This window comes from Macrobrachium rosenbergii, chromosome 41 (assembly GCF_040412425.1).
Source record: "Macrobrachium rosenbergii isolate ZJJX-2024 chromosome 41, ASM4041242v1, whole genome shotgun sequence".
Classification (NCBI taxonomy): domain Eukaryota; kingdom Metazoa; phylum Arthropoda; class Malacostraca; order Decapoda; family Palaemonidae; genus Macrobrachium; species Macrobrachium rosenbergii.
This window is the reverse complement of record NC_089781.1, coordinates 67945197-67957019: the sequence shown is the minus strand read 5'-3', so window position 1 is coordinate 67957019 and position 11823 is coordinate 67945197. Positions and strand designations below refer to the sequence as shown.

General features: G+C 37.1%; 1 long non-coding RNA gene across 1 annotated transcript; it reads right to left on the bottom strand.

Annotated features, from left to right (window-relative positions):
- Window positions 1-2084: 2084 nt before the first annotated feature.
- On the bottom strand, window positions 2085-11767 carry LOC136826499 (uncharacterized). Its single transcript, XR_010849635.1, has 3 exons — window positions 11665-11767; window positions 11370-11466; window positions 2085-2380 (listed from the first exon to the last, which is right to left on the bottom strand). It is a non-coding gene; the product is annotated as an uncharacterized lncRNA (long non-coding RNA).
- Between the last annotated feature and the right edge of the window lie 56 nt (window positions 11768-11823).

Below are 11823 nucleotides of genomic sequence, written 5' to 3'. Positions count from 1 at the left end.
GACATTAGCATGTACCTTTTTCTTTGTTCTTCTCGTAATTTTTTTGCATATTTAATTTCTACATTCAATCATATACAGGTTTATATGATTGAATGGTTTTGGGGGGAGTGTATTAAATAAGATATATCTTAAGTTTCTTATATATATATATAATTTGTTTTCTGGTTTAAAAAGATCTCTTAACCCTTGTTTAGTTCTTTAAGTACTCATTATTGGTAATGTAAGATGTTATTGTGTGTCAACAAATTAGAGATTTAACTTCCCCGCTATTTTCGTCTTTTAACGACAGTTAAACTTTTCAAGAACTTCAAGTAAATAAACAGAAGTTTCTTCGAGGTTTATTTATTTACATTCGGCAGTTGTTTCCCACCAACCATCAACTCACCACTTTCCTTACCACGGCTTGTGATTAACTCTGGGAAATATCAAGAGACTTTTGCAGGAAACTTTTTATGGATCTTATTCTTTGGTAATATGGAAGAATAAGATATCGATTCTACATTTCGGAGTCCAGGAGCGGCAGCGGGCGGCATGTTTCTCCACCCTTGTTGACCAGCTACTGCCGTCGCCCGTCAGTTGTTCTTAGCATTGCACTGCATCAGCTCTGGTCGGCGGGAAGACCTAATGTCGACGGGGAACTCTTCAAACACTTTAAGATAAGACGTCTGGTTACTTTGAGGTTGGTCTCATTTTTTGTTGGCACACATCAATTGAGCTATTGAAGTAGTTTTTCTTGACGTCCATATCACTAGTCCCATAAATTAAATCTCGTAACTTATATATTTTTTACTGCCATTATTGAATTTAAGAGATCTTTTATCTTGTTTTAATAGTTCACAGTAACTAATTTCAAGACGGCATATTCTTCCTATTGAAAGATTGGTTTACCAGAAATTTAGGTTCTAGGAGTTATGTGGTTTAAATTCATATTTGTAGGATGGTGTCTATGTTATGGATCTAGTTATATTTATGGTAGTTATTTGTTTGTATAGGTTGTGAGAGATTCAAGGCGAGGGGACATGGTGTGTGCCATGGACACCGCATCTGGGTGGCATCATTAATTTTTTAATAGTAACATAATGTAGAAAGTGTTTAAAATTATTTATTTTAAAAAATTATTTATTTTAAAATTTAGCTACTCTATTCATTTGTCTCCTGGAGGTTTAATTATATATATTACTCCTGTTTTGAATAATCTGACTCATCCGCGTAAAGTTTGGTTAGTGGTACCTAAAGTTACATTTAATTTGTAGATATCTATTTTTTCAACTTAATCTGTAAATCAGAGTTTATCGTACGAGTAGTCAGTCACCTTTGCTATGTAGGGGAGGTTGTTGTTGAGAAGTCTCTCTCTCTCGTATTTAAGTCTTTATATCATGAAGTAATATATATACAATAACCCTGTTAAACAGTCTTGCTAAATAAGATGCTGCTGATTGACCCCATTAATATTTTTGGAAAATTACTGCTCAGCCAAATCATTTATAGCTAATTTAATTGCAAAGCGCTATTAGTAAATTATATTTGCCATCCTTTCCCTGTCTTGGTAACTAGGTCGTGGCCAAAAATGTATATGCCAGATATATTTGCAGTTTCATGTCCCTTGTAATTTGTTCACACAACTGGTAGTGAGGCAAAGGAATTAGGATTTATGGTGAATTTAACTAGCCAGCATTCGAGTAACCGTAATTGTCTTACAGGCGTTGAATTACTACCACTGGGGAACTTCTCAAATAACTGAGGAGTGTATGGAAGAAAACAGACTCCTTATCTCCCGAGAGGCGTTGAGGAAAATCTACAAGCTGCCCTATCTTCTTCCTACTCAGAGGTATACCATCCGATCATTTCGGGCCCCTTGTACCAGAGTGCTCACTGCAAAACGCACTCTTTAATACTACATCGAAATGGTCGAAATGGCCGTTTAAAAAATACTACATATAGAAATAGCCGGCAACTCAAGCTACTATACGTTGCGAGTAAAGCAGGTTTTCCCACTACTGGGAATAATGTTTTCTTGGTTAATATGAACAGTATTACAAAAACTTGTTTCAGTATCGTTCCTTTGGTAATGGAAAAAATGAAGGTCATTTTCTAAAAAGTTTATAATAAAGTAGCTAATTCAGTTTACAAATTAAATCTGCCTAATCAACTCCCGGATCAGGCACCAGCCCGTGGCCGCCCTACAGCAAAAAAAAAAAAAAAAAAGTGAGGCGTCCAGAAATTTGTTTTTAAACAGCCCTGGATTACCGACTTAATAATTTATTGAGATGGCGTTCCCACGGTTTTGCTCTCTCCGACTGACTACTCAGCACCGAGTTGTCTTGATCTCAGCTCCTCTCATGCTGGACAGTATAGTCCCGCTGTTTTCTCCCTCTCTTGCCTGTAGAACAGAGAGACCCTTCATATTAGTAATAATAATCAGCAAATTCAAAACTGAAATCTACAAATTCAAACTTAATAACAAATCTGCAAATTCAAATTTAATAACTGAAATCTGCATCTTAAAATCCTGTAATAATGAAAATACAAAATTAAGCAGCAAATGATCAAGATTTTATAAGGACGACATGACACGACTAAAAAGCAAATGATTCGTAACAATGAAATGACAAAATTAAAAGCAAATGATTAAGACTACCAAACAGTGTGACATGACAAGATTAAAAGCAAGTGATTTCATAAGTGAAAAATTAAATGATTATACAAAGATAAAAAGACCTTTTCTTAATTTTGAGATACTTATTCAGTCCAAATCATTTTATTAAAATGAGTCCAAATCCCTCTAATATATTTGGACAAATTTTATCTCAAAACTGAATCAACTTGTATAAAAGCATACAATGTTCAAGCTATCCTTGGAAATCTCACTAAAAATTTAAAGCAACACAGTTTTTAATAACTATGCAAATGCTTTTGAATACACATCTTTCCTTTGGAACATTAAAACATCAAAATCACGCTTCCTTGAAGATTTAAATCAGCAAAGGAAGAGAATGAATGAGGTCGACTGGGTGACATTTATAGTGGGGTGTTCCGGGTTGCATCCTGCCTCCTTAGGAGTCCATCACTTTTCTCACTATGTACACTGTTTCTAATAGCACGGTCTTCTGCATGAGCCCTGGAGCTACTTGGTCATCTAATTTTCCTTTTCTGGGATCTTGAGATCATGCCTAATTTTCCTATGATTATGGGTACAATTTCCAGTGGCAAATCCAATAACCTCCTTATTTCTATTTTCAGGTCTTGATACTTCTCAATATTTTCTCTTTCTTTCTCATCTACTCTGGTGTCCCATGGTACTGCAACATCAATGAGGGGTACTTTCTTCTTGAATTTGTCAATCAGCGTCAAGTCTGGCCTATTGGTTTATCTGTTGATACCATAGTCCCAGAGGGTCTTTGCCTGATCGTTTTCTGTCACTCCCTCAGGCTAATGTTTGCACCACTTCTTATTGCGAGCTAGCTGGTGTTTTTTGCTCAGGCTCCAGTGGAGGGCTTTTGTTACTGAATCATGCCTCTTTTTGTACTGGTTCTATGCAAGTGCTGGACATTCGCTTGCTATGTGGTTTATAGTCATCTTTCATATTGCACTTCCTGCATATTGGTGAGATGTTATTTCCCATCTGTTGTCCTTTGGACATATCTGGTTCTTAGCGCCTGATCTTGTGCTGCTGTTAGCATTCCTGTAGCCATTGCCATGTTTCGTTACTGGCCAGTTCTTTAGTCTGTCTCATACTGTCTATGCATTGGTTTGCTGTGCCATTCCTCTGTTCTGTTTTTCATTCTCCTGCCTTTGTATATTTCTGGGTCTTCATCTACTTTTTTTCAGTCCTTCTGCCCATGCACTCCTTAGCCACTCATCTTCACTTGTTTTCAGGTATTGCCCCAGTGCTCAGCTCTCGATGTTAACACAGTCCTCTTTGCTTAGTAGATCTCTCCCTCCTTCCTTCCATGTTATGTATAGTCCGTCTGTCTGTCTATTCGCTCTAGGGTATAGTGCTTTGTGTATTGTCAGGTTTCCTAGTTTTCTGGTCTATGCTGCGGAGTTCAGCCTTCGTCCACTCCACTATTCCCGGGCTTTATCTGATTGCTGGTACTGGCCATATGTTTCCAGCATTGAGTTTGGACTTGAGTATCCCCTTAAATCTCTGCATATATTCTTTCTTGATCGTATCCATCTCTTGGTGTTTTATGTCCTCTTCTTCTATTATTCCCAGGTACTTGTATCCTGTCTCATCTGTGTTTTTGATGTTATTCCTGTCGGGTAGCTTTATCCCTTCAGTCCTTGTCACTGTGCCTTTTTGTGTGCTGACCAAGGTGCATTTTTCTATTCCAAACTCCATCCTGATGTCCCCGGATACAATCTGTACAGTCTGGGTTAGGGTATCTATTTCCTTGATGCTCTTACCATACAGCTTGACGTCATCCATGAACATCAGATGGTTATTTTGTTGCCTCCTTTCTTGAGTTGGTACCCACCATCCATCTTCTGAAGTACTTTTGTCATGGGAATCATGGTTACTGCGAAGAGTAATGGGGACAGTGAGTCGCCTTGAAAGATTCTTCTCCAGATGTTAAACCTCTGCTAGTTTGATCCCAGAGCTTGCAAGTACTGTATTCCAGTTGTCCATTGTATTTTTTAGGAAGCTGATGGTGTTTTCATGGTACTACGAATCCTAGTGTTGGGCACACTAGGATTCGGCAAGTGATGAGACGAGAAGGCGAGACTCTTCAGGGTTTCTCAGTACGTCTTAGGCATGAGGCTAGTAGACATTGTGATATGTCTTAGGCATGAGGCTAGACATTGTGAGTCTGGTAATTTATTAAACCAGATGAGTCTGGTAATTTATTAAACCAGATGTTAGTCAACCACTTGATTGCTGGAGTTCATTCAAAATGTGTAGCAAATAAGCTTCTTAAGTCCAAAGAAGGACTAGATTTAACTTTTGATAATTTTTTATAAATTACAGAAGCTACTGAAGTTAATAAAACGACGATGCATTTTATGCAAAGTTGAGAAACGGGAGCCAAAGCACCATATATAAGACACTTCATGTAAACAAAGTCTCCAGTAGACCATCTTTTCAGAAGAAGGGTGATGTGGAACCAGCGAATAAAGCGTTTAATAATGGTAGATGTTATAGGTGTACTAGTTATACCCATTTAGCTAATGTGTGCAAATTCCGAGATAGTGATTGTAGAAAGTGCCATAGAATTGGACATATTGTTGTTGCATGTCAGCAGGCAAAGTGCCGAAATCTCAACATCAAGTGGATGTAGGCTTAAATGAAACTTGTTGTGAATGACAGTCATTCAAAACCAGATGTAAGAGAATTACAGAGGCTTAATCCTAGTGTTGCTAGTAATGCCAGGTTGAATCCTGCAAGGCCTAATATTAATGACAATGATTATCATAGTTTTTAAATAAATGATGTGCTGAAATTAGTCGCCAAAATTGATTTGATGTTACATAACAGTAATAAATATTTTGTTAATATTAATTTGAATAATGTTGACACTGATTATGAATTTGATACAGGAGCATGTCTGGAGAAGTGTTACAAACTATTGACATTGCTCTTATAGAATATAATAAACAACCACTGGAAATTCTTGGTGTTGCAATGGTTGTGGTAAAATATTGTTCATAGTGCAAAATGTTACCTATTGTGGTTATTAAAGGCAGTCGTGCTTCATTGCTAGGTACAAACTGGCTGAATGAAACAAAGATGGACTGGCCAAATATTTTTAACCTCAAGTTAAAACGGGGCTGATGAGATTGCAAAATGAAGATATATGAGTGCATTTGAAACTGGGTTAGGATGTTTAGAAGATTTTGAAGTATCCTCAAAGGGGGAATCTGATGCTTTGCCACAGTATAAAGATACTAGAACCGTTCCATATCATTTAAGAGAGATGGTAGAGAAAGAACTGCAAAGATTGCAAGACACTGGTGTAATTAAACCACCTGATTTTTCAGAATGGGCTAGTCCTAACAGTTAATATGGTCAAGTCTGATGATAAAAAGTTACAATTTGTGCTGACTTTAAGGAAACTTTAAATCCTGTTTGTAGTATTGATTCTTACCCATTACCTATTCCTGAAGATATTTTTACTACTTTAGCTAGAGGTAAATCCCTTACTAAACTTGACTTAAGTCGTGCATATCATCAATTGAAATTAAGTGTGGAGTCCCAGAAGGGATTATTTGATTTTACAAGGTTACAGTATGGATTGAATAGTGCTGTTGGTAATTTTCAAAGACTAATGGAAAATTTTCTTAAAGCTATACCCAACGTTGCTGTATATTTAGATGATATTGTTATTACAGGTCCTACTGAAGAAGATTATTTGAAAACACTTGAATTAGTTTCGGATAAACTTTGTTCTATTGGTTTAAAGTTAAAGGAGGATAAATGTACATCCATGAATAAAGAAGTTTAATATTTAGATCATAAGTTAGATGCTGAAGGAGTACATGCTTCTGATGAAAAAGTTAAGGCTGTTGATCAGTTTCCTGTGCCCCTGGATAAGCAAGAATTAAGTACTTTTGATGGGATGGTTAAATACTACCATAGATTTTTACCCTGCATTTTTAATACAATGGCACCATTGTATACCTTAGAAAGAGATAAGTCAGACTGGTCTTGGGGAGAAAGAGAAAATTATTAATTTTTAAAGAATAAGGAATTACTTAAATCTAATACTTTACTTGTACATTACAATTCTGATAGACCATTTATTCTTGACTTGTGATATTAGTTCTCTTGGTCTTGGAGCAGTATTGAAGCAAGAGAGTGAAGATTGTTCATTAAAACCAATGTCATATGCTTCCAGAACATTAACTAGATCAGAAAAGAACTATAGTCAAACTGAAAAAGAAGGTTTAAGTGTAATTTGGGCAGTTGATAAATTTCACAAATATTTGTATGGCCGTTGCATCCTTGGGAGTTCCCAAGTAGACCTTGGTCTTGTAAACATATGGATTTGTCCTTCCTATAGAAGGAAAAATCTTTTTAGTTGTAAATGATGTGTATTCTAAATGGCTTGAAGTTATTCTCACTCATTGTTGTACTTGTAAAGTTAGTGTCTAAATTAAGACATATTTTGTACGCATGGATTACCAGGTGTAATAGTGAGTGACAATGCTACAGCTTTTGCTAGTGAAGAAATTCAGAGTTTTGTAGCTGAGAATGGAATTCGTGACATTACTAGCGCTCCATATCATCCTTCTCCTAATGGATTTGCTGAAAATGCTGTTAAAACCATTAAAACTGTTTTGAAAAAATGTGAAGGGAGTAAGGATGAAATTTTGCGTAGATTTTTTTTTATTAACGTAGCATGCCTCACATCACAACTGGTATTCCTCCTTGTCAACTTATGATGAAAAGAAGGTTGAAAACAAGATTTGATTTGCTGAAAGCTGATTTAAATTATCATGTTGTAAAAATGCAGGAAGCCCAAGCCAGAAATTACAAAAGTAATAAGGGAAGAGTTGCATTGAAATTTGAAGAGGGTGATTATGTATATTTTAAGAATTATTCCAGGGCGGGACCACTTAACAGTCCGGGGATTGTGGAAGAGTGTACTGGTCCCATTTTATGTAAACTTATTAGGGGTGATGGAGATGATGTACTTAAACATTTTGATCAAATGTTTCAACAAGTGAAACCCTCTTGTGAGATTGAAGTAATGCTAATTCTAATTGATGCTAATGAAGGTCTTGAATTATCTCAATTCTTACCTAACTCTGAATCTAATTTTATTGAATGATCTCAATGCTCGCCTGACTCAAAATCCAATTTTCAACTCGATGAAAATAACGGAACTGATGTGCAAGATTTTGAACATTTTAGTTAAGTAACTGACAGAGTTAACCCAGTGAACACATCTGTAGTGAGACGTTCATGTCGTATATGTAAACCTGTCCAACGCCTTGATTTGTGACTGCATATAATTTTACAAGCACTTGTTTACGTTTGTCTGCGATACAGTACCATATTTTTATTTTTACATTTTTCCTGAACTGTGTGCAACTTCTTTTTTAAGGCGTGGAGGGGTGTGATGTATTGAAACATTACTATTCCTGTTACTGAGAAGCAGTACTCTTATAACGATCTACCGTGTACCTTGTGTATGTTTTAATCCAAAGCCAGAGTAGTAGAATAAATCTTAAAAAATATGGAAGTTTTCTGATTTAGCTCCTCGTTTTTACCAACCGCTGTTTATACAATATATTACAGGTATGACATCATCAAGAGGACAATGTACTGTTAGTCATTCCCAATACTCTCCTGAGAGAGAGAGAGAGAGAGAGAGAGAGAGAGAGAGAGAGAGAGAGAGAGAGAGAGAGAGAGAGAGAGAGATTGCCATCACAACCGAAATACAGTATTCAGTCATTCTCCTTAAACTTTAGTCTCAGATTGGTCAATAACTATAACTGTCAATTCTGATTCAATAGACATGGAAAAACTTAACTAATGCCTAGGAACTTCGAGGAAAAGGTCTTTCTTCTTGTTAGAATAATGATACTATCAAGACAACGTGGAACAAAGGGTAGCGCGAGAGAAATCCTTGAAAAGTATGAACAAGAAAGGCAAGCGATAGGTCCTAGCCAACCTTTTGAAAGCTCCTGAGCAACCTAGAGAGAGAGAGAGAGAGAGAGAGAGAGAGAGAGAGAGAGAGAGAGAGAGAGAGAGAGATAAAAACAAGTATTGAAAAACAAAACCCAGTAAACTTTGAAATTTAGATAAGGAACTAATAGAGGTCAATCGTACTAGACATTACATTGTCGCCTGCACCGGTCAGTTGCTGACATGACACGTTTACAATAAAACGCTTTTGTCAACTTTTCACAAAACGTGATTGTAAGTTTGTCAAAGGGAAGACATATGTAGGAAAACAAAGGATACAATGAATTAAACATAAAAATCCCTCTTCTTTTCATTACAATTGAAACTCGAAGGCTACAAATATTCTACGATGTCTATCACGAATAAAGACTCCACAGTTACTACGCACCTTCTAAGTAAAGATAATATATTAAGTAGTAATTTATTTGTTATCTAGCTGATTTAAATTACAGTCTTCGGTTTGATTTAGTTTCTAAGATTTTTATTGTACTTTCTTCATCGAATCCTAAGCCTACCCACTGCATAATTATCATTTGTGACAGCCTGATAATTTAAGCTTTCTAAAGCACCCTACTTAGGTCTATGTGCAAACAGTACTTTAACTTTCCATATCTTGTATGGATATAAAAATGATGAGCACGGATTTAAAATGGCTCAAATGGTAATTTCCTCTCAGATACCGAAGATGAACTTTGAACTACGTCGCAGATGTTCATGTTTAACCGTCAGATGTGAAACGCAAACTTAAGGCTTTTAAGCTTATGTCACTGATGTACTGGGGATTATATATTTAACTCTAACGCTTCAAAAGCCTCACTTGTGTTACAGTGCCATAATTCAATTGAGAGAGAGAGAGAGAGAGAGAGAGAGAGAGAGAGAGAGAGAGAGAGAGAGAGAGAGAAACATTTCTGACTAGTATTTCAAAACATTAAGGTTACACACTCGAGTACATAATATAGATCTAACAGACGACCCACAACGAACAAGTGAGCAAAAGCATATGAATATCGGCTTAGATTTCCATCTTGGACAACAAGATATTATCCAAGAAACCCGTAAGCTACAAAATGGATTCTAGCGTAATTTTATTCAAACACGTCAACCCACCACCAACAACCCAATCCAACGTATGTATGTATGTATGAACGTATGTATGTATGAACGTATGTCTGTATGTGTATGTGTATGTTCCAGCATAACTCTGAAACGCATTGATCAATTTCAACAAAACTTAATATGCATATAACTTACTATCTCAAAAAAGAATACCGTGGGGGTAGGACATCACTAGCACCAAAGGGCACCAAAGACCGGGGGGAGGGCTTCCCTGAAACCGTGCTTGTTCTGCCCGTGGAACAGGGCTGGTTATTCCCGTAGACTTTGTAACTTTACGAATGTATCATATCTAATTTCGGTACACATATTATGACTTCACTGTGGGGGTAAGACAACAACGGCGCCAAAGTGGGTGGGGAAGGGGAAGGGGAAGGGGAAGGGAGAGAGAGAGAGAGAGAGAGAGAGAGAGAGAGAGAGAGAGAGAGAGAGAGAGTAGAGGCGGCGTTTGGGACAAGAAAGAGGGAAAGAGACATTGAGGGTTACAAGGAGTTACAAGGATCAGGATGTCTCAAAGGCTTAGTAGTCCATCCAGGGAGACATCATGTGCTCACTTATCTCTAGAAGCAGATTTTACTGTTCATTCACAGTGTTCTATTGATTTTGTCCAGCTTTCTTTTAAACTCTTCCACACTGTTGCTGCTTACAACTTCTGGTGGCAGTTTATTCCACATGTCACATATCTTTGGAGAGAGAGAGAGAGAGAGAGAGAGAGAGAGAGAGAGAGAGAGAGAGAGAGAGAGAGAGAGAGGTGAGAGAGAGAGAGAGAGAGAGAGAGAGAGAGAGAGAGAGAGAGAGAGAGAGAGAGAGAGAGAGAGAGAGAGAGAGGGTGTTAGGAGAAGAGAGAGAGAGAGAGAGAGAGAGAGAGAGAGAGAGAGAGAGAGAGAGAGAGAGAGAGAGGGTGTTAAGGAGAAGAGAGAGAGAGAGAGAGAGAGAGAGAGTAAAAGGGGTGATAGGGAGGAGAAAGAGGGAAAAGTAGAGAGAGAGAGAGAGAGAGAGAGAGAGAGAGAGAGAGAGAGAGAGAGAGAGAGAGTTTATCACTGCCATTCAGAGTTATCCTGGGCAGCGCCGGGTTGGTCAACTAGTATGGTTATATTCAATCACCACCTCCAAAAATGCTGGCATACTTTTATCCAAAACACAAAAGCTTGCAGTTCACAAACGTCTTAAATTTTATAAAAATGTCTTGAACTTAAAACTCCAGCTATTGACACCATCTTTCGGTAATCATCCAAAAGTAAGATAAATTTTAAACTTTAACCAAAAATAATGACATTAAATAATCTCTGAAATGAGTAATTGAAATTTGAAAAGCATTATAAGGGGATTTCAAAAGGTTCTCGGCAAGTATCAGGAAATTCCAGCGTACCACATTATGCTGGAACTACGGAGAGAGAGAGAGAGAGGTTACAGTAACTTAATGCGATATTATCACTAAAATGAAGGAGCACTTTAAACCATGTTAATGTCCTCACCTGAGACATAGAAGAACGAACTTATCACAAATAGGCCAAATACATAATACAGGCAACGGGACTCGATTACTGGAGTTGCAAATACACTCAAGAGCAGACATTTCAGAAAAATAATGGGAAAAGAAATAAATGATATGAAGGACACTTACGTTGCTTTTGCCAAACTTCTTGACTTGTAAAGAGTGCAGTCCTCCTTTCCATAGGTCTTGACTGGAGGAGGGGCCTTCAAGCGAAGTCTGTACCTACCTAAAAATAACACAATCCTAATTAAAAATTGAAAATATAATGAAAACTCTCTCACCTCACCAAACACAAACCTTACAAAAAGTAATGAAAAGTAAATACACACACAATGCTCTTGGATTATGAATTATATAAAATCAAATGAAAACAAATTTCATAACAGAACGACATGAAAAAGTATTAGGCAAGCAAGCTTCTTACCTTTGAATGAAATGGGAATATTCACCTCAAGACATCACGGAGACAGAAAGGCAGACATGGCCTATAGCCCTCTTCGATTTTCTCCACTGGTTTTTCTGATATCGGCAATAAAGGAAAAACTGATGAAAAAATGAGGACGAGAGAACAAAGAAAGGCATA